Source organism: Copidosoma floridanum, unplaced genomic scaffold (assembly GCF_036245765.1).
Source record: "Copidosoma floridanum isolate Cflo_tuat_1 unplaced genomic scaffold, Cflo_Japanese_pri ptg000033l, whole genome shotgun sequence".
In the NCBI taxonomy this organism is placed as follows: Eukaryota; Metazoa; Arthropoda; class Insecta; order Hymenoptera; family Encyrtidae; genus Copidosoma; species Copidosoma floridanum.
In genome coordinates this window covers 3,668,589-3,690,641 of record NW_028321910.1, presented here as the reverse complement: position 1 = coordinate 3,690,641, position 22,053 = coordinate 3,668,589, and the positions used below count along the sequence as shown (strand labels likewise).

Below are 22,053 nucleotides of genomic sequence, written 5' to 3'. Positions count from 1 at the left end.
TTGTAAAAAGAAAAAGAAATGATAAAAAAATTTTTCAAATATTACTTATTTTTAGCACAACACTAACAAAATGGTGATCTATGATAAGTACTATTTTATGAACAAATCGTCAAAGCTCATGATATTATTAAAGTATATTTTTACGATACTGAAAAAAGACAAATATGAGATGCATGGACGTGGCACGCAAATGAATGCCATCATCGCATTATTTGGATCTTCTAGTTGTTACCAGACTACCCGCCAATTACTGATTGATTTTATATCTGATATTGGATTATCAAATCTGTCCAATAACTACTTACACAAATTGAATTTGTCACTATGCATGGATTATTACATAGCTCAGTAAATAATAAAAAGGGTTAATAATCTTATCTTTTAAAAATTATACTGTCATTATGATTACTGCCATAAAAATATTAGTTTCAGTAAGAATTTATACTGTCACAAAGAAGATCCCATTACTAAAAACTATTTCTATGATCACGGCAAAGAAACTTTCAAAGGACTTATTTGGTAATTATTACAATAGTTACGTTAAGATAGTAAGGAGCGTGTACAGTTGCTCAGATTATAAATTCAATATCGTTCAATCTGGAGGGTATAAAGTAGGTAATGAAAAAAAAGTATCACCACAAGAAATCGAAGACACTCTACGAAAGCTGTTGCAAATCAGAACTGAGTCCTACAATTCGCGACAGAAGCTAAAGAGGAAGGTAAAATAGAAAAAAATGAAAGCAACAAAAGTAAATAAGCAACATGTCCAGAAAAGTAGTGTAAAAACACTTAGGAAAAGTGATTTGCAGTATAATTTTGCATTTGTCAGATAATTTTGCAAATACATTAAATAATAAAGGAATTAAAAAGCCAAGGCGTACTGCAAAAAAATTCTTAAAAGAAGAATCGAAAGCTGTGGATTAAACAAAAATCAAAAAAGACAAGAAAGAAAAAAATGGGTCGTGGGACCCACGATAGAAGTGAAACTTAAGGTATCAAATATTAAACTCATTTTGTACAGAAAATTATATGAGAAGCAATCATATGTGTTATTGCTACGAGTTAAGATAGACCTACAATTTCATAAAGAAATGCGGTCTGCAAAAAAAAATTTGAGGTTATATAATCATAACAAATAACACCTCAATTTGTGCGTCTCAATTTTTTATTTCCGCTTTAGGATTCCCGTAAGAAATCGGTATTTTCAGCCTCTTGTGCTTCTCTGTCGAGATATGACGATTTTTCTTATTTCATGAGGTTATACTGTTATAAGAACACTTTAAATTATTTCACGCACATCTGTATTATTAATGTATAAAGTATACTGTAATTTATTCGCAATTTATTACTCCAATTTCATAAAGATAAAGCGAAAACACGAATTTGAGGTTATGTAATCACAACAAATGACACCTCTATTTGTGCATCTCAATATTCTATTTCTCCCTTAGGATACCCGTAAAAAATTGGTATTTTTGGCCTCTTTTGCTTCTCCGTCGAGATATGACGATTTTTCTTATTTTATGAGGTCATACTGTTAAAAAAACACTTTTAATTAATTTGTGGACAGCTTTATTAATGTTAAAGGTATACTATAATTTTTTCGCAATTTATAACTCATATGTCAGAAAACTACAACTAAAATACGAATTTGAGGTTACTTTATAACAAATAATACCTCATTACACACACACACACACACACACACACACACACACACACACATATATATATATATATATATATATATATATATATATATATAAGTCAAAATTTGAGCATGTAGTATCAAGGGGAGCGAGGCAGAGAGAAGGGCCGTCCCACGTCCCACTCTACGCGTATATGCACTGCTCTGGTGGCAAAGGGAGAGGAGGCGGAGAGAGAGAGAGAGAGAGAGAGAGAGCGGCTGGAGTTGGAGTAGTATGGATGCCTTTTTGTATAGCATGTGGTGTCAAGGGGGACGCGGCAGAGAGAGAGAGCGGCTGGAGTGGTGGGGGGCTCAGAAATTTCGTGTCGCTCGAAAAAATTGGCAACGTGCCATAAGAAGTTTTACTTCAATAATTTCACCAAAGTCAAGGCATCAAGATTTAATTCTCGTCCAATTTATTAATCAGTCACTCTCTCCAATTATGGAGAGTCAAAAAACGATCCTAGAAAAATTATTGAAAAGTTGGCAGTGACTAACGGAGATCCAAGAACTAGAAATCTCAGTTTTTATATTGGCTTTCTCACAACAGCAAAGTTATAAACATATATCAAACTTAGCATGCGAGTCAAGCCAATAAACTTTGCCTCATTCTAAGCATTTTTAGGAAAACGATGACGAATAACTACAATTTTTTGAAAAAGTTTGAGTCATTCGCAACTGGTTGCTGGTTCTCATTGATTTATTTTTTTTCTTTATTGTTATTAATATTGATTAAGTTTTAAAATGTATTAAATTGTGCTGTTTAAACAATAGGATTAACTTAACTTTGCAAGAATGTCTTGATGGTATAACTTTTCGGATATGTAATATTTATTACCAATTTGATTATAACACTTACAAACAAACATATGGTGCATCATTAAATAGTTTTTTAAGTATTATTTTCGCAGAAATTGCACTTAAATGCTTTCAATTGCATCGGCATCGATACAAAATAGAAGAATTATATTTGACAGAAGTTATAAGAAAATTGTTTTGCAATAATCGATGAGGATACTATTAATACATTATTTTCTGAATTTAATAATTTCAATGGGAAATCGCAATTAATTATTCAAAAGAAAAATGAGTCATAAAATTTTTTAGATGTGACTTTGACAATAGAAGATAGTGTAATCATATGTTATTAGTACAAAAAACCTATTAACTCTGGCAGATTTCTTAATTTCAATTGATACTATCTAATATCTAATACACCAAAAAAAAGCAGTAGTGCGCAATTTAGTAGATAAAGTAATAAAGTAAAATTGAGGAAGAACAATGTTAACGAGAAAAATAAATACAGTGTTGTTTCTACACTAAATTTTTACAATGTTTTATGATGTGTATAGAACAAACTCAGAAAAAATTCCCATGGAATGTGTGTGAACATAAGCGTTGCACAATGAACAAAAACTATAAGTCAGCTTTTTGATGTATAATTTATGTATCAAATATTTAGCTTGCAAGGAGGCACTTCTATCACCTAGAATTTATAATACACACTTTACATTTATATTTATATTCTTCTATTAATTATATTTTCTTGTAATAAAAAATCCATCTAATAGACAATTCAACAGTACACATTTTTTTTTACATACATTTCATTTCTATTTAAAACACGAAAATTCAAATTTGAACGCCGCGCGCGGGGAATATGCATCTAGTACGTTAAGAAAACGCTAGAGCGCGTTCACCCAAAGAAGGAAAAACCTGCTACTCAAAAGGAGACAACGTTAGCATAAAAGGCACCAGCGCGCAATGTAAAGGCAGTCCTCTTCCAGCGAGCCTGGGACGCGGAAAATCCGTTGCTCACCCAGACCTGGAACTTTCCCGTGCACCAGTACATTACCGTGACGAGCACAAAGAGAGAGAAAGAGACGAAGTACGAAGGCCGAGAGCTGAGAAGTAAGTTTGTACACCACCTACAGGTAACACTTCCACTAACTGGTTCCTACTTGGACTTTCGGTGCTCGACCACTTTAAGCGAGGAGACGACGCATCCCCAAGTAGTCAAGGCACTAGGGTTAGCGACCATGTTCTTAGGCGAAGTTCCTGGGTTGACGACTTGAGCAGTGCTCAAGACACCCAAGGGCCCTGAGAACGACCTAACCTTACGTGACTTTGTAGGATAGGTAGTTACCTAACATTAACCTTCCGTGGTTGTAATAAAAATTCGTACTAGTCTAACCTAACGTGTTTAAGCACAGATAATAAGGAGGGAAAATTCAAATTGTGATTTATGTAAAATTTTCTATTAAACAAAGGCGGATAAATTTTAAGTGAATTCTAAATCATCGAGTATGTTATATATTTTCTTTTTTTATTATTAACGTAAATAATCGCAATTACTCAAATATAATAAATACGTGTAGAAACTAAAGATACGATTTCCTTAGGATTATATGATTCAATAAATATAAGATAATTAAAAATAAATTGATTGTACTTATTCAAGCAAACCTTTCCCTTTACGTATGATTGCGAGTTTCTTTTTTATAGTTTAAGATAAAAACAAGACTAATAGCTGTTAAGATATTTATGAAATTGTTTAAATAAACTTAGAATATTGTCTGTACCCAAAAAAGGGCAGAAATAAGTTAAAAAAGATATGAGATTTAGAAAGATATTGAATAAGTTAAAAAAAGACATTAAATTAATCAAATTAAGATAATATTCAGGAGAATTCAATAAAGAAATAATCAATAAACAATTGCTGTATATGTTGCAGAAATTAATTGATTATTTAACAGATAAATCTTAAAACTTGATAATAATTATTTTTAAGTATTGTATATAATCGGCTATCCAAGTAATTTCGCTCTTTTACACAGGGCAACGAACCCGCCCTTCGACATATAAACACTTTCATTGTTTGTGTGTTGGTTCCTAATCTTAGAGTTTCTTCGGTACAGATAATATTCTTAGCCGATTGTTACCACCACCAATTAACCGAGGTTATACTCAAAGAAGCGGAAGTCGTAGTAGCTTGTATCTACCAATAAGTATATACATGTCTAAAACGCTAAAAAAGCTTAGGCAAAGCAATTCCACCACTTTTGCAGTACATTTTCATGAATTTCAAGCTTTTAAGGCAAAGCTTTTCATGGGACGTGAGGAAGCTCGTCTTTTACCTCCAGTGGTAGTGGATCGTACCTATACATATACAATACAGTACTGCTGCTCAGTATTCCCGATTGCAGTGAATTTTGAAGCACAAGAATTCAAAACCTTAAAATAATAACACAAGCACCTATGACCGAGTAACCCAGTACGCTTACTGGTCACTTTATTAATTGATAAAAAATTAGATAATGATTCAAGTGCCTACCACCAAGTGATCCAGGGTGCTTACTGGCTACTTTTTTTTTTTTTTTTTTCTATATTATAGTGCTCTACGTCCAGCTCCTTTTTAATAAGGGCACTACTATGGGCACTTAGCACTTGGGAAAGGAACAAGAAAAGGGATGGGAGCCTCCCATTACTGGGAGGGGAGTAGAGGGAAATTAGGCAATTTTTGCTGCGAGAAGGGTCGCCTAAGCCCTCCTCGAGGAGCATTGCGTGGTGAAAAAGCACATGTGAGAATCACAGAGGTACTTGCCCGAAAAGTCAAACTGGCCGGGAATCGAACCACGGTCTTCCGCGTGCCAATCCACAATCTAGCCACCGCGCGCTCGACTACTGGCTACTTTATTAATTAATAGAAAATTAACTTATGATCTAAGCGCCTACCGCCAAGTGACCCAAGGCGCTTACCGGCCATTTTATTAACTAAAAAAGTAAATAATGAATAACACAAGCACCCACCACCAAGTGACCCCAGGCTCTTACTGGCCACTTTATTAGTTAATAGCAAATTAACTAATAATCATAGCACCTATTACCAAGTGACGTGGGTTGCTCACTGGCAACTTTATTAATTATTAAAAAATTAACTTATAATTTAAGCGCCTATCACTAAGGGACCCGGGGCACTTACTGGCCACTTTATGAATTAATAAAAATTTTAAATAATAATTTAAGCGTCAATTACCAAGTGATCTGGAGCGCTTACTGACCACTTTATTAATTATTGAAAAATTACTTTATAACCTTAGTGCACAGCACCAAGTAAACTGTGGCGCTTACTGCCCACTTTATCAATAAATAAAAAATTAACTTATAACACAGGCCTGCAAGGTTTCCTTCTTTGCAGTCCAATAGTCATATCCTAAGTATTTATTTGCGCAGAATCCAAATCCGTTGGCCAAATTCCTCTATCACGTCAGGATTTTGAGCAATTTTAATCTAAAAGTGCCAAAAAGCGTGTTTTTTGCCTTTTTGCGCATTGAATATCTGAAAACAATGGAATGATAGGGAAAATCGGACAATGGGATCGTTTTCAGCATGCCAAAATCTACAGAAAACCATACCAAAAGCGTGAAATTAAAAAAAAATTTTTTTGACACATGATATCATCGTTGCACCTCGTTTTTTAATAATTTAAATTGATGAAATTCATGTAATTAATGTTAATTAAGTCACTAATTACGAGCACATAAGGTTTTGCTATGAAAATTCCAAATGGTGGACACAAAAATGGCGTTTAATAACATGGGAAAGTGATTGTCTTCGACTGTAAAAAAACACAGATATCATTCTTTTGTTAAGGTCATTTTTTAATAGGTGGCACCTCTGGCGAAATATTTAGATGCATAGATTAAAATGGGCCACCGTGTATATACACAATTCATTTTACAATTAGGCGCTATACCACAACAATTGTCATTTTCGTATGCTATTGTCAGATGACATCGCTGCTTTGATCAGAGTAAAAACTTATTTCGAATGAATCAATTTGTCCAAATTTTGACTTATTTTATTTTATTGTCTTCTTTCGTAAATGTGTCTTAGCATATGTATTGTTTAGCTCATGAAGTTGGCTGCTAACGACGAAAAAACACAGCACAATACTTGTTTTGTTACAGACCGGGTTACTGATGGAGTTCACATTACGTATACATAAATATACCACTGAATAATTCTCCATTGAGTAAATGGTGCTGTGTTCTTATGAAAAAGACTAAAGGTTGTTAATATAAAATAAAAATAAAAGAAATAAGAGAAAGAGTAATATTGTTAATTGGGAACAGTAAGGTTCCATTTCGGTGGAAGTCTGAGACAGATGATAAAGAAATGATGATATTTGATTATTTTAACCAACTAAATCGCTATTATTATTATCATCATCATCATTATTGTTATTATTATTACTATTATTACTATTATCATTGCGAATTGATTAGAAAGATGAAATACATTTCAAGTGACAAGAAACGAATTTCAAAAGAATCGCCATTTTATGTCAACCATTTTGAATTTTCATAGCATAACTTTATGTGCTCATAATGGGTGACTTTATCAACATCAATTACATGAATTTTATTGATTTAAATTATTAAAAAACGAGGTGCAACGATGATATCATATGTTTATAAAAATCATCAATTTTGCGCCAAGAATTTTTTCTTTTCAGTATTACAAGAAAAGTTTTTTCAAATTCTACGCTTTCGATATGGTTTTCTGTAGATTTTGGCATGTTGAAAACAATCCCGTTGTCCGATTTGCCCTATCATTTTATAGTTTTGAGATATTCAACGCGCAAAAGGGCAAAAAACATGCTTTTTGGCACTTTAAGGTTAGAATTGCTCAACTCCTGACGTGATAGGGCAATTTGGCCAACGGATTCAGTGCGAAAATATACTTGGGATACGACTATTCAATTGAAAAGAAAAAAAGTAACCCGTTCCTTGCAGGCCTGTGTAATTAAAGTGCCTACCACCAAGTGACTTGGAACACTTACTAGCCCTTTTATAAATTAATAAAAAAATTAAATAATACTCTAAGCACCCATTACCAAATAACCTAGGGTGCTTACTTGCCGCTTACTTAATTAATAAAAAACTACTTAATAAACCAAGTGCCTAGCACCAAGTGACGCGAATCGCTCACTGGCCTCTGTATAAACTAATAAGATAATTAATTTCAAGCACCTATTACCAAGTGAACCAGGGATCTTACTGGCCCCAGTATCATTAGGTTACCCGGTAATTGGTTTTTTTGTTGAATATATTTTTCTTATTATTATAGTGGTCAGTGAGCGTGCCGAGTAACTAAGTAAAAGGTGCTTGGGTTATTAATTAATTTCTTTTTAATCAATAGAGTGGCCCGTTAGTGGCTAGAGTGACTTGGTGATAGGCACTTGAATGATTAGCTTCGATTATTAATTAATTTTCTGTCAATTAATAACGTGGCCAGAAAGCACCCTTAGTTACTTGGTGATAGGCACTTGTGTTGTTAACTAATTATTTTTTTAGTTAATGAAGTGTCCAGTAAGCGCTCTACGTCACTTGATGCTAGACACTTGGATTATTGAGTAACTAAATTGTTAGTTTTTAATGTGTTTAGTTAGCGCCCCAGGTCCCTTGTTGGTAGGCGTTTAAATTATAAGTTAATTTTTTATTAATTTTTTAAGTTGACATTAAGCGTCCTGGGTCACTTGGAGATAGGTGCTTGGATCATCAGTTAATTTTCTATTAGTTAATTAATTGGCCTTCAAGAGCCCCAGGTTATTGGGTGATAGGTGTTATTAATTTGAGGTCTTGAATATTCGTGCTCTAGAATTTACTACAATTGGAAGCACTGCTGCTGCTGCTGGCTGAGAAGCAACTTACCCAGCTGGACCCTAATCTATATATATGATACACTTACATTTATAATTTAGCTGACTCGTGCATACACGTATGCATATAAATGCAGCAACAGCTACTGCAGCTGTTGCTTATTCTAATTAGTTACAAATCTGTACTCAGATAGAGAAAAATCTGAAGCAGAATAAAATACTAAAATAAAATATCCCGATGCTTCGTGAAACGTGTGCATGCTTAGACCACTGCTTTCAACAGTGGCCACCGGTCAAGTGGGCCAAATTTAAATTAGATCTAGGAACACAATATGTATTATTAATTTTTGTATATAAAGGAGAAAGACACAAATATTAGTCAACACCTGCTATAAATTACATTTGAATAAGCTTGTACTTGGACTGTGTAATATAAATATAAGTATCAAATGTGACTTTGAATAATTAAATTATACGTTAAGTCCATCAAATTGAAAAAAAAACTATATAAGTAAAAAAACTAGGTCAATATGAGTGCATTATCATTTTTTTACTGTTTTAATTAGTTATAAGATTAATATTTTTATTATTAAGAACAGGTTCCTACATTACTATAAGCACACCACTTTATCCTAGTACTTATCGTCACGTTCAAGCAAAAACGGTCGCATGAACTCGTGAAGCACGAATTTTTCATTTTGTGTTCTAGTAACTTAGCACATTGGACTGCCCCTGTGGAAGATAATGAAACAGAGGATTGTAAATACTTGTATTCATTTCGAATGACTATCGAGAACATTTTAAGAAAAATTATTAGAAAAAAAGTGAAAAGAGCAATACAAACTATTTTGATATTTCATACTGAAAATTTAATAGTAATGAAAAAAGTTTTTGCTAAGATCTGGGTCACCCTTGATAACTAATTTTTAAGTTTTATTAAATTTCAGTAATAAGCAAAAAAAAATATCGTAGGTATTCTTTAAATAAAAATATATCTAGTGTTGTACTAATGAAAAGATTTTTTAAAATAAAGTACTTGGTATACTGTGCTGTATTTGTTGTACTAAGTATTAAACACTTATTTAATATGGCACATAAAATAGATGAATAAAAACAATGTAATACAATAAGAACATAAACTTTTGAATTTCAGGTACTCTTTTTTAATGTCAATTAGAGAGTTTTATTGGAAGGTTTATTAATGAACTTCGATCAAGTATTTGCTTTTATACCAAAGATTATTTTGAGCATAAAAATTTACATGTTAATGTGCGGTACTTTAGTCTACTGATTACTTAAAATTATTCTCATAGTCAAACTTAGTTCTCAGCATATTTATTCTTATAGTATCTTCTTCTAAGGAATTCTCTGATCATTATCTCTGCCGGTTAAAATGATTTTACGTCAAAAAATTGAATGTACTCCTTTACTCTAGAGACTTCATCAACTGTGTCATCTTTCAGGAAATTTTTAGTTTCAGTTTTGTAATTATTGAAGTTTTCTTTTTGTATTTGTGTTTGCATAAATCACTGACAATACTTTAAGAGCAAAGGACGAGATTATTAAAAAAATACATATATTGTTTGAATCCATTCCTCTTAAAAACCACCAAATTTCATCTATTTTTACATCGTAAATTCTTACACCTATATCAATAACCAATTCTAAAGGTGGTCCAACTCACATTGAAGTTTATTGTAGTGCTCCTTATCTGCAATTAAATTAAAAAAAAATTATATTAACCGATCGATACCGTCTGGGCATTCCTAGCGGTATTGAGCTGATAAGGCGTTCAAAAGTTAAAAGCATATCATAACACTAAAGAGCTCATTGTCTAAGTTAGTGAATCACAATTAAATTTCCAGTGACACGGATAAAATAAAATTCAATGCTAACAAGCAAAATGTATCCATTTCTCCAGCATTCATTATCATTTTGAGTCTAACTCCATCCCCAAGCTAAAAATTTATAAAAGGTAAGTATTGTTTGCAAATTCAATACATTAATTTTAGCTACTGGAGTTACATTTTTCGCCTTTTAATCTTAAAATAGTAAATTTGCCGCTTGATTCTAGGTTCTTAGGTGACAAAAAGGTTTACGAAACTTGTTCAAAAAGGGTTCTTTACGAACCTCGTTACGGCTCTCACCTTCGGCTCGTGACGTATACCTCTTGGTTCTTAAATTGAAACTTTCGCAAACTCGTACGTAATGTACTTTTACGTGTGGATGATTATTAACTATCAAAACTATGCTGATAGCCTCTAATAGTACCAGACCCTCCTTTTGAAAAATACATTCAGAGAGTTTAAATGACCTAAAACACTTTGCAGCATATAAAAACAAGCCGACGTATCAAGTTTATTCATAGCTTTTACAGTTTTTGTAGCTCACTTGTCACCTTTAAAGTTATTCTGCATAATAATACAGAGCAGGCCACTGCTCTAGGCTTCTATCAACGCAGCGTTGTAAAGAAAGCCATATCGTGTTATGACACAACGTTTCATAGCATCTCTTGTTACACATACTTTGGTTTGTACGTTAGTAAAATTTTGCTTTAAATTTGACAGTTTTACTAATGTACAGAAATTATTTATCAGATAACGTACATATTTAGGTAACTCTTTCATTGCGTACTGTAAGCATAAGTGTCTTATATATGCTGGGCATTTAACAGTCTTTGTGCATGGTATTAACTCTTCTAAACAAGCCTTGGCACTATTAACATGGTCCATTATTGTACTGCACCTATCTACTCCAAAAGCAATTATATTGTTGAGGGGAACTTGTAATTAGGAGAATATTTGCAGTACTCATTTAACTAAGCGGCCTGCACCTGCCTTAGCTTTTTCTCCAGAAGTAGGGATTAGGTATAATTCCTACAAAACTGAATTAATTCGCTACAATTTTAGATCTCCATACCGAAATACGATTGCCAAGCACTTTTTTTGGAGCAATCAGTACTCTCATTTATACAAATGCAGAATTGAATATTTCGAGTAAATCAGCTAACTGTTCTTTCAAACCTTCTCCAATAACATTGACAGCAACATCTCGCATGCTCGATGTGCACATGTCTATATCAAGGATAATGCAAGTATTGTTAATATTCTGAAAACCTTTCAATATTGATAGAGCCACATTAACAGATATTCCATTTTCAGCTATTATTGCAGCATACTAGAATTGCACCACTGCTTTTTTTTGTAACTCATTGTTAATTATAAAATAGGCTTTAGTGTATGTTATCCGCCTTCCCAAATTTTTTCCATACTATTCAAAAGTCTAGTGGATAAATCATGTTTTTCTATATTATAATACTTCAGGGCAAGTGTCTTTTTATATGTGGTGCAAATCATTTGTTGGTAATTCTGCATACAGAATTTGAGCCAACCTAACGATGCCAGAGTAACAAGCCATTTTACGACTCACTTTTAATTTCAGAACTTTGCACTGTTTGTTTCGTTATGGCCTCAAGCGGACTTTATTAAATAAAAATATATTTTCTTGTTACACCAACGTATAAGTGCTTTTTCCATAAATTTAGTTGTTTGCTGCTGTGCTATAAATTTTAAATACAAACCATATACAGACATAAAGTAAATTTAAATGAATAAATATACTTGATTAATAGAATTAAATAAGAAATATATTCTTCATTTTCTATTTATTAAACAAAATAACGAAGCTGAAGCTCGCCGAAAGCCAAAACAAACGTATAACACGCTGCAGCCAGCATAAATCTATTGCTTACAGTAATCGTAAAAAATTTTAGCTTATTGTTGTTATAATGATATCATATTAAAACATTAATTTAGAAGCATCAAAACCACTATCACTACGTTAAAATCAACAAAAAAAATAAGAATAATTGACGACAAGCGATCAACTGTTGATTTATTTCCACTCAAATCTCTGTAACTATTATCAATGGAATGATAGGAAGACTCAACAATACTAGCTCTTTTTATTTTCACGTGTTTTTGAGTAAGGGCTAGTTTTTAGATATTAACTTACAAGTTAATATAAGAAATATCAATTGAGCAGCAAAACAAGCATAAGTTATTATATAAAACAGTAAAACAAAGGCAATAAGCGATAAAGGGACTTCTTTTAAGTCTGTTGATAAAAGTTATAAAGATTGTAGCGAAAAAAAAATTCAAGGGTCAGTAGTTTATCGGGTTTTATCTTTAATTTATCGTTACTCATAGTTTTTGTGGTAATTCGAAAACTCGTATTATAAAAATTAGTAAAATAAAGAAATAAGCAGTTTATAGACTTTTTATTAGTCTGTGGATATAAGTTAAAAAAACTAGCGGAAACAGTTAAATATCTGTAGTTCATTGAGATTTATGGAAAATTAATTCTCATAAATCATTATTTTGGTACTAATTCAAAAAACAGCAGGTAGTCTTCCTATTGAACTCGTACAATAAGCTTAGTTTAGTGTTCCTCTCATTCTGTCCCTAACAGTTAAGCAAAAATAATAAATACATTGGTCACTTACTGCCATTTAAAATAATTCGTTTTTTTTAATATTTATAAAGTTATATTTGCTTTGATGCTTTCAGAAACCTTTTTTTTTAAACTTTTTAATCATGGTCACAATGAAAAGTATTGTTTCTCCTTGAAATTATTATGCACTAACATGTATTTTCCAGACTACAGCATGTAATATGTTAGGTATACCAACTTGCTTCAGTTTTATTTATCAATCTCAAATATCAACAACTCTCAAAAATATTTTTGAAAAACAATAGTGTTTTACTCATAAGCTTGCTTATAAGTACGGCTACACTATACAGCTGACGGTACCGGAATAACTTCGATTTTCTTGTATGGAGTGATCCAGAACATACAAATACCATTCTGATAAGATATTCGTACAAAAATTAAATTATTATTGACATTACCTGGTGTTCAAAATAAGATTATTGAATGAGATAAATTTTTTCACATTATAATTTTACAAAACGTAGTGTCTTTAAATTTCAGACAAAAATTCATTGTAGAAAAACAAATAGTGCTTATTATGTTTGAAGTTATAGCAGAAATGATTTGATGTTTAAACTTACGTACTGATTAATGATATACACGGTTTCTACGAAATAAGAATATTTCAAGAATTCTACATACATACAATTTCACTTACAGTAGCGAAAAAAATGCGTTATTTTGTGAAACATTGAGGCATAATAATGCAGAAATTGGCCTTTTCCTGTTGTTTATGTATTTTATATAGTTATTAGGAATGAGATTAAAAAATTAATGTCATTTTTTACTGTTTTCATTTGTATTCCAATTGATTTATCTAGTAAATTTGTTTATTTTTTTACAATAATTCCTAGAAGTAACTCATACTTTTTGAAAAAATTAAAAATTCTTGTTATGCCAAGGAAAAAAATTAAAATATGTAAGCATACAACGGGTCGTTTATAATTAATTTGTTCCATATGTTCCACAGTTTATGCGAGTCATGTGCACGTAAATCAATCACCAAAAAGAATCGCCTAATGTGAGATAAATATACATTTAAATATTTAAAATTTAAAAGTGCTGCCTCTCATTCTTCTTGCCACGTTGCCATTCCATCATACAGCATAACTATCAGAGCACACCTGCACTGTCAATTGTGGTCAATATAGCTACTATGGCTCAGCTAATTATACCAATATCAAACGCTTTACAAAACGCAATGCAGCAATCTCTTGCAACTTGTTTGTATCTACTTCACAACAACTCCCTTCCCAACAATATTTTTAACGAATTTTACTTTTGGTCTGTATATAATTATGCGATTAACGTTCACTTACGTTCTTGATAATTTTAACTGCGATATAGCACATTATACAGTTATAATCGCAAACAATTTTTTTCACACAATTAATAATACTTACGCTTGCAATACTAATTTGTTCTCTGCTTACACCATAACTTATTATTAATAATAAATTTAGGTAAACCAACATTGCTAAATTGACTCCACAAGATCAGATGGATTTTTTGCTTCCAATTACATAGGCTTGAGTTAATATGTTGTAGATTATCTTCTGAATACAAGTTTTGACAGGCACAATTCCCGAAAATGGACAGTTTTTGCGTAAATAATTATTTAAGTACCTGATTCTGCAACGGTTAGCTCACAGGCGATGCAGCGCAGTACAGCCAATGAATTAAGCTTGTTAGACGTACGGATATATGATCGGAAAGGATTATGTCAAGCTCATCTTTTATTATTGACTATTATTCAGCGCAATATAAAAATTTTTTTAGCTCAATATATTGTAGAGTAAATCATTTGCATTTTTGTCTTGTACAAGATATCAATAGCCTTCAGTATAAGGAAGCACTTATCATACTAAGCTGATAAGAAAGTAGTTTTAAAAATTTTCAACTATAAATAGCTGATAAATACTCACTCTAGTTTATTAATATAAGCTGTCACAATTATTCTTATGCGAATACATATGCTGGCGCTAATATTTTTTATATTAATTCTTTAACGACTGTTAGTAGGTGTACTGGGAGGGTTCTGGCTCATCTTCCCTCTTCCCTAGGAGGAGCTGTAGCAAGAGGCTTCTGGCCCACTAAGGGAAAAGCTGTAACGTGAGGGTATGGGGCTCCCCCCTCCGAGTGGGTGATTGCTGTGGAGAGGGAGTCACGTGTGGGTGAGAGGTTGTGGGTCAGCCGTGCTATTGTACGAGCTTATCTGCGCTTCCCCTTCTTCTAGTGTCAGCTTGTTCCCCAGACTAGGTGTGGGATAAGACCACTTACCTACACGCATGCAAATGTATACATGCAGGCGCCCATGTACAAGTGCTCACGCTTATCCTAATGATCATGTATGTATATATCAACGAAATAAATAGAAAAAGCGTTTAGTTAAATTATACACTTTTCTGCACAGTCCTATAAACGTTATAGTAGGGTACAGTTATTACAAATTAGATCCTAGCGATGTAAGCAATGCTTTTCTAAATGAGACCGTTTCTCAAATAACTTCGGCTTGTTTTGCTTGTTGATCCGTATTTACTAGTAGCTTGACAGTCTTACAGCTGATAATATACATGACATGTGCTGTGAATGGAAAAAAATATGAATTCGAATGAGTCTTGGAGAAAGATTTTCAGTTGACAGAATGCTTCTACTCGAGGGAGAAGTGGAGCCTCAAACTTTAGAAAACTATCTTGAACCCAACATTGAAAGTGCGGTTGTTCCAGTAGTGAACGAAAATTTATTACAAGTTCTAAATTTTCGACGAAAGCGAACGTTTTCTTTCGATTAAATTGCAATTGAGGTGTTAGTTTGGCTAAACTATTATCAATATTATTTGCATCCACATTACTGAAATTAGTAAGTTAGAGCGAGTGTACCCAACTATGTTTACTGGTACCTACCAATGGTTTAGTTATAATTCTCTCTATGCTGTAAGAGCACTGGTGCACATGTGAATGTATTTCAGAGAAGACGGATATGCACTTTTGACGGTAATAAATCTACAAGAATTCCAGCGTGCAACGAAGGAAGATTCTACTTATTGAGAGCATGACGTCATTCTTAACAGTAGGTAAAATTTTAAGCGATAAATTCTACACAACTTTGATCTTGTACAACTTTTATCCTTTACAGCTTTTATTCCAATGTTTTTTTTTCCTACAGAATTTAACAATGGATTGCATCTATAGCACACAAATAATTTTTTTTTAAAGCGATGGAAACTCAAGTGGTTATCTTATGTTTGTACGAAGAGTTAACAATTTATTAAAAGTGACGAAAATAGAACAGTGTTATAAAAAGTGTGTTTTTAGTTGTGATAATAATTATTTCTTTTATTTAAATTAAGCTAAATACTTTTGTTTAAGAATATTTTTTACCTGTGATAATATTTTTTTTACTAAAAAATGTTAGTAAATATTTTTTGACAATAACACGTGTTGTTTATTGCTTACTTACTTTAGACACAGTACCTTTCCAATGAATAGAGCAAACTAATGAATTTAAGGTTTAAGATTATTAGGTTAACATGTAAAAAGATAATATGCAAATGGGTTTTAATAATAACAGAAAATTTGAATTTGATACATATATTTGCAGCTTTAAAAAACTTTGCTAAGTGCGCAAAATTGCTTCCGACGCAGACCTTTAAGTGCCTCATGAGTACCACACATTAACACCTTCGTTGAATGTCCCATACTAAGAGTACGACGTGATGGCATCATATATTGCTGAATGTTAATCACAGCATACTCTATGGTAGATTTCAAATACGCAGCTGTATTATCTTCATAAATATAAATTCGATAAGCTTTTTTTGCCACAGCGTACAAGTGCTGCTATCATTTTCTAATTCAACAATTAACCTCGAACCAGCGAAGTCCATACACTTTCTTCGACGAATGATCGTTATTGTAACGCACATCCGTAGGTAAGGTAGAAAAATTGTACGGGGGCTGCATCATTTAACGACTGATCGCCGGTGTCATATGAGACACAACAGCTACTTCTTTGAATAAAAACTGTCAAGAAGCGTTGAGGAAACCTTTAATCTCCAAACATAATCCGTGTTTAAATCTTTTTTCTATTTTATAGCTTCAAAACGTTGTACTAACTATGACAAACACGTATCCGTCACGTTTCATGCTGCGTGATAAACTAATCAGTTCTCTGCACTGAAATTTGCTTGTTTACGTCTTATTCTGTGCTACTCTATATATATGTTTTATAGAAATTAATCATTGGTTCTTGATATTTTAATCTTACGCTGGTTTTAGGAAAAAAACAAATAAATTATAACAATACTATGAACTTAATACATTGATTTGTGATAATAATTTAAAAAGAAATACACTTCTTTAAGGTTTTTATTACACATCATCTTCAGAGTCAGCAACATCTTCCCATTTCATAGCAAAATAGAATTTTTACATTTGTTTGACATTGTGGGTGGCACACATGGATTTAAAGGCATCGTTATGATGGTGACATGTCGTTAATTATGTTATGATTTTGAGCTCTGGATAATCAACTATGTCATTACCTTGAAAATTAAACCTTTAGAGCCACTTTTTCTTCAATTCTCCAATTACAAAAATCTTCTTAGCATCTTTGAGATTTTTTCGTACTACACTCTCAACTTCTGTAAAGTTAATATTACCATATTTTTTATCTAATCCATAATAATGAAGCTTAAGCAGAAAATTTTTACGTTTATATTTTTAACTCAGCTTATGCCGAAGAAATGGTGGTTTAAAAAGAAACACATGTGGTTTAAAGCTCTTTCTGAACAAAAGAGTTGATGATTCTTTTATTACATAATCATTGCTGGGCTTTTTAAAGCCTTGCATGTCTATTTCATAGTCCATTTTAGCATAAAATAGACTGATACAAACGACTAATGCTGTTTTATTTTTGATGAGCAAGTTTAGACAAGTTTTCTCACATCCCCACTCATAGGATTATACTCCACTATATGAGCGTGTAATATTAAACAATAAACAGCTGTTCCTTACGGAAGATTATCTTTTGAGTCAAATTTCAAATGTACATTAACGGTTAAGTTTTTTATAGCTTCATTTTGTTTTAAACAGTTAATAACGATGAGTGGCATGTATATAATAAAATATTTTTATACGCAACTCAATGAGTACCAGGACTTTTTTATCATCTAAATTTACAATAGCTGATCATTTTAATGTGGACCACTAAATATCATACCGTTTTTTATGAATACTTCTCAAAAATGTGGTATCTTTAAAATTTTTGCATATTTCATAATATCTTTACTTGTAAGAACTTGATTGGACAGTTTTACTTCAAACTTTTTAGAACGAAGTTCTTTATGTCGCGTACTTGAGGGGCTGGAATTTTAAAACCGACAGATTTTTTGAAACGCAAGTGGTTCACCCAAAGTCTCTTCCTCTCAAGTTTCCCCCTTACCCCGTCTCCCTCACCTACTGTTCTCTACACACTTCCCCTCTCCCCACTATATACACTATATATGTATATGTGCCAACCGTGTCGTGTTACTCTTCTGCTCATCTTAGCCCACCATTCCCCCTGACACTCCCAAGCAATTAATTTTTAAACAAATATAAATTTTATTTTCCCACAATAATTTTTGTTTGACTTTTAATTTTTTTCTTTTACAATTTAAAAAAAAAAAAAAAACACTTTTCAATAAAGAGATTTGAACCCTCGACCTCCTGCATATGTGTCCAGTACCTTACCCACTCTGCTACGACCGCTGCCAACTATAGAAACTCGGTTTCTTGTACTTATCGCGTGGTTCATAACTATAATATTCCATTTTTATATGCATTCACTAATAATACATTCAATTAATGATAAATAATAATACATCTAAAAAAAAAAAAAAAAAAAAAAAAAAAAAAAAAAAAAAAAAAAAAAAAAAAAAAATCAAAATAAACAAGTAGAATACAGTTGAAGAACGTATCAATAGTTCTTAAAGGCGCTTATTTCGAATTCAACGTACAAGTTGTGTTACAATATCACATGATTACGTAAATAAAGTAATTCATTAAATCAATTATACATTAATTATGTAAGATCATTATACAAATATATTTCGAGTTTCATATCATTTTAATGGTTTGTAAGGGCACTTATTTTGAATTTTGTAAACAAATAATGGCACAATGTCATTGAGTAAGTATATAAAAATTAAACAAAAATTATATTAATGAGCTACAAAATTAGAAAAAAATAAGAGAAAAAAAATTTTTTTTTAAATTAATGAAATGAAATTTTAAAATAAAATAAAATAAAATTACAAAAGACATAAATAAGTACAATGAAATAAAAAAAAATATAATAAAATAGGAAGTGAAAAAAAAAAATAAATATGAAAATAAAAAAAGAAATTGAATAAAGGAAATACAAAAAAAATTTTTAAAAATGTAATAAAATAAAATATAAAAAAAAATAAAACAAGAAGTAAAGAAAAAAATAAAACAATGAACTGAAAAAAAAATAAAACAAATGAAAAAATTATAAAGAAAATTAAAACAACAAACCAGGGGGTATTAATGGGTCATGGGACCCACGGTAAGAACGAAGTTCTTTGAACATGAGATGAGTATAGACACTATTTCTTAGGTAACAAGGGGGTCGCCAGACCCACAGGAAGAACAAAGCTCTGTAAACGTTAGTACTGCATTCATGTTGTTTACTAAATTAAAAACTTGAAAAACAAATGAAAAAAAAATAAAAAAATAGTTTAGTACTCACGATGGTTGAACTTCGTGAGAACTATATTTATGCACGACGTTCTCGCGAAGTTCAACCATCGTGAGCACTAAACTATTTTTTTATATTTTTTTTTTATTCGTATTTAATTCCCTTCTTAATTTTAAGTTAAGACCTAAATCTTTTTTATGTTTTTTTTAGAAAAAGGCCTTTACCAAGTAAAATAGCTTTAATTTTTTTGTTGTGTCTTGCACTCTCTGTAAGCTGTGCTGTTTCTTGGCTTCGCTTTCTGGGTTTATTGTTATATATAAACCACTTGCACCATTAGCAATAACCCCCATAGCGCTTAGACCTGCAAATGCGAGTACGATGTATGGTAAAAACCTTCAATTTTTTGAGTTATGTGTAACATGCGTGGTGTTATAATATTTTTCTTACTATCTGCTTTTTTCATGGCTGCTCAAGCTTATTTTAAAGCAGAACTAACAATTTTGCCAGCACATTCACTTGTAATTATAGACTTTTAAGCACTTTAAATGAAGTTTTTAAAAGTCACTATTTTTCCAACTTTTTTTTTTAATTTTTTTGTTTTTCTATTCTTTGATAAGCCCGTTAATTATTTTAAATTAATTTCCGTTGAGCTGCTCGCAGCAAAAGCAGTAGCCTTCCCACCAATACTTATATCTTTATCTCTAAAGCTTTGGTAAGTTTTTTCCAAGAGAATTTTATCTGCTACGTTTCTAGCCGTTATGTCATCAGGGTTTTGGGAATAAGCCATATCCTGTTGTTCATACGCTTTATTGAATAGATTGATGCCTGGATCTTCATGGGATAATCTCCTAGTTAGTTTAGTGTCTGGTCCGCAATATTAATATCCTGGTACGTTTACTTCTACTGGCAGTTTGTTTACGGCTGTATTTACGACTCCACGGCCTTTTCGTAGATAAATAATCATAACTTTTTAAGTGTAAAACGTTAACTGAGCTCGTAAACATAAATAGCACGCTATTTACGTTAAAAAAAAATTAATTGTTTAAAAACATATTGATTACGCTCTCACGTTCAGTCTCAGCTGGGTCAGCATACAGTTAACATGAGCGTTGTGGAACAGAATATTAAACTTTTCGTCGTAAATTTTGATGATACTGTTAAAGAAGATAAAAAAATAAAATGGTAATTTTTTACCCGATACTATAAGAACTATTATTTGCGGTCCATCAAACTGTGAAAAAACGAGTAGCTTACTATCTCTTATTACTTGACCCAATAATTTCAGCTTTAAAAGTATTCATTTGTACTCGAAATCTTTGAATCAACTGAAGTATAAGTGTCTAAAAGAAATATAAAATTTTATTGATGGCATAAAATATTTTTAACTTAGCAAGCATAAATCAGTTTTATCACCGGATAAGGCTCTAACCCAACTCCATAATGTTATTCGATGACATTGCTTGTAAAAAACAAGATAATGTAATAGCTTTTTTCTGCATGGGGCGTCACACAACTGCTTCTATCTTTGTTAATCTTATGCTCAAGTTCCAAAGCATTCAGTCCGAGATAATTTAAACCTCTTGGTAACATTTCAACAAGATAATAGGAATTTAAAATACATCTATAATAATCATGTTAATACCGATATGACGTATAATGACTTAAAAAAATTATGTGTTAAATGTTAGAGAGTTGGAAAACATGGATTTGTCGGAATAGACAAGGAAAGAGATGTAAATAATGGTAGATATAGAAGACAATTCGACTCTTTTGCGATAAATATTACTTATTTACATTGAGTATGCATCAGTCTTTCGTTAACCATCAAGTGGTAAACATGGATGCATTACGTAAGGAAAAACACATTCTTTAACAAATTGAAAAAGCGAGAAAAGCTGTGAAATGTAAGCACTGGTTCCTAAAATTATTAAAAAAATTTTTTTTACATTAATTACATAGTGAGATCAAACAAAAATCAAATTTTTGAGCCTATTACTAATCTACTTCATGAAATTATCTATAAAACAAACGAGGAGAAAAATGTACTGCAAAGCTTTGAATCTCAATCCAAAGAGCTTTTTAAACCTTTTAAGCCTTTTAAACCAAAAAAAATATCGACTTATCAGTGTTTTAATCAGCTTATAGTATTAGTAATAACGAATATACATTTTTATTCAACGATGTTATCAAAGACTATGGTACTGATGTTTAAAAAGTAATCATCATAATGATTCAGAGCATAATATTAATAAGACTTTATCCATGAATTTTCATTTAAAAATATTTGATGGAAAGAAGCTCGAATGATATCAAATTTATGGGACAAAAAAAGATAAAAATAGATTACATGTACTTGGCAATTTACCCATTTATTTCAAAAATTATCAAATTCAAATAAAGAATCTAAGATATCAAATGACTGATGGCTTAATGTAATTAGTTATTAAAAGCATTCTGATAAAGCATACATGACTCCAAATAATTTAGCTGAATACAAACATATTCTGGA

General features: G+C 31.6%; 1 protein-coding gene across 1 annotated transcript in view; it reads left to right on the top strand.

The window, feature by feature from the left end:
• Window positions 1-22,053, top strand: part of LOC149373300 (uncharacterized) — a 1,143,724-nt gene that overhangs the window by 730,145 nt on the left and 391,526 nt on the right. The window lies entirely within an intron of this gene.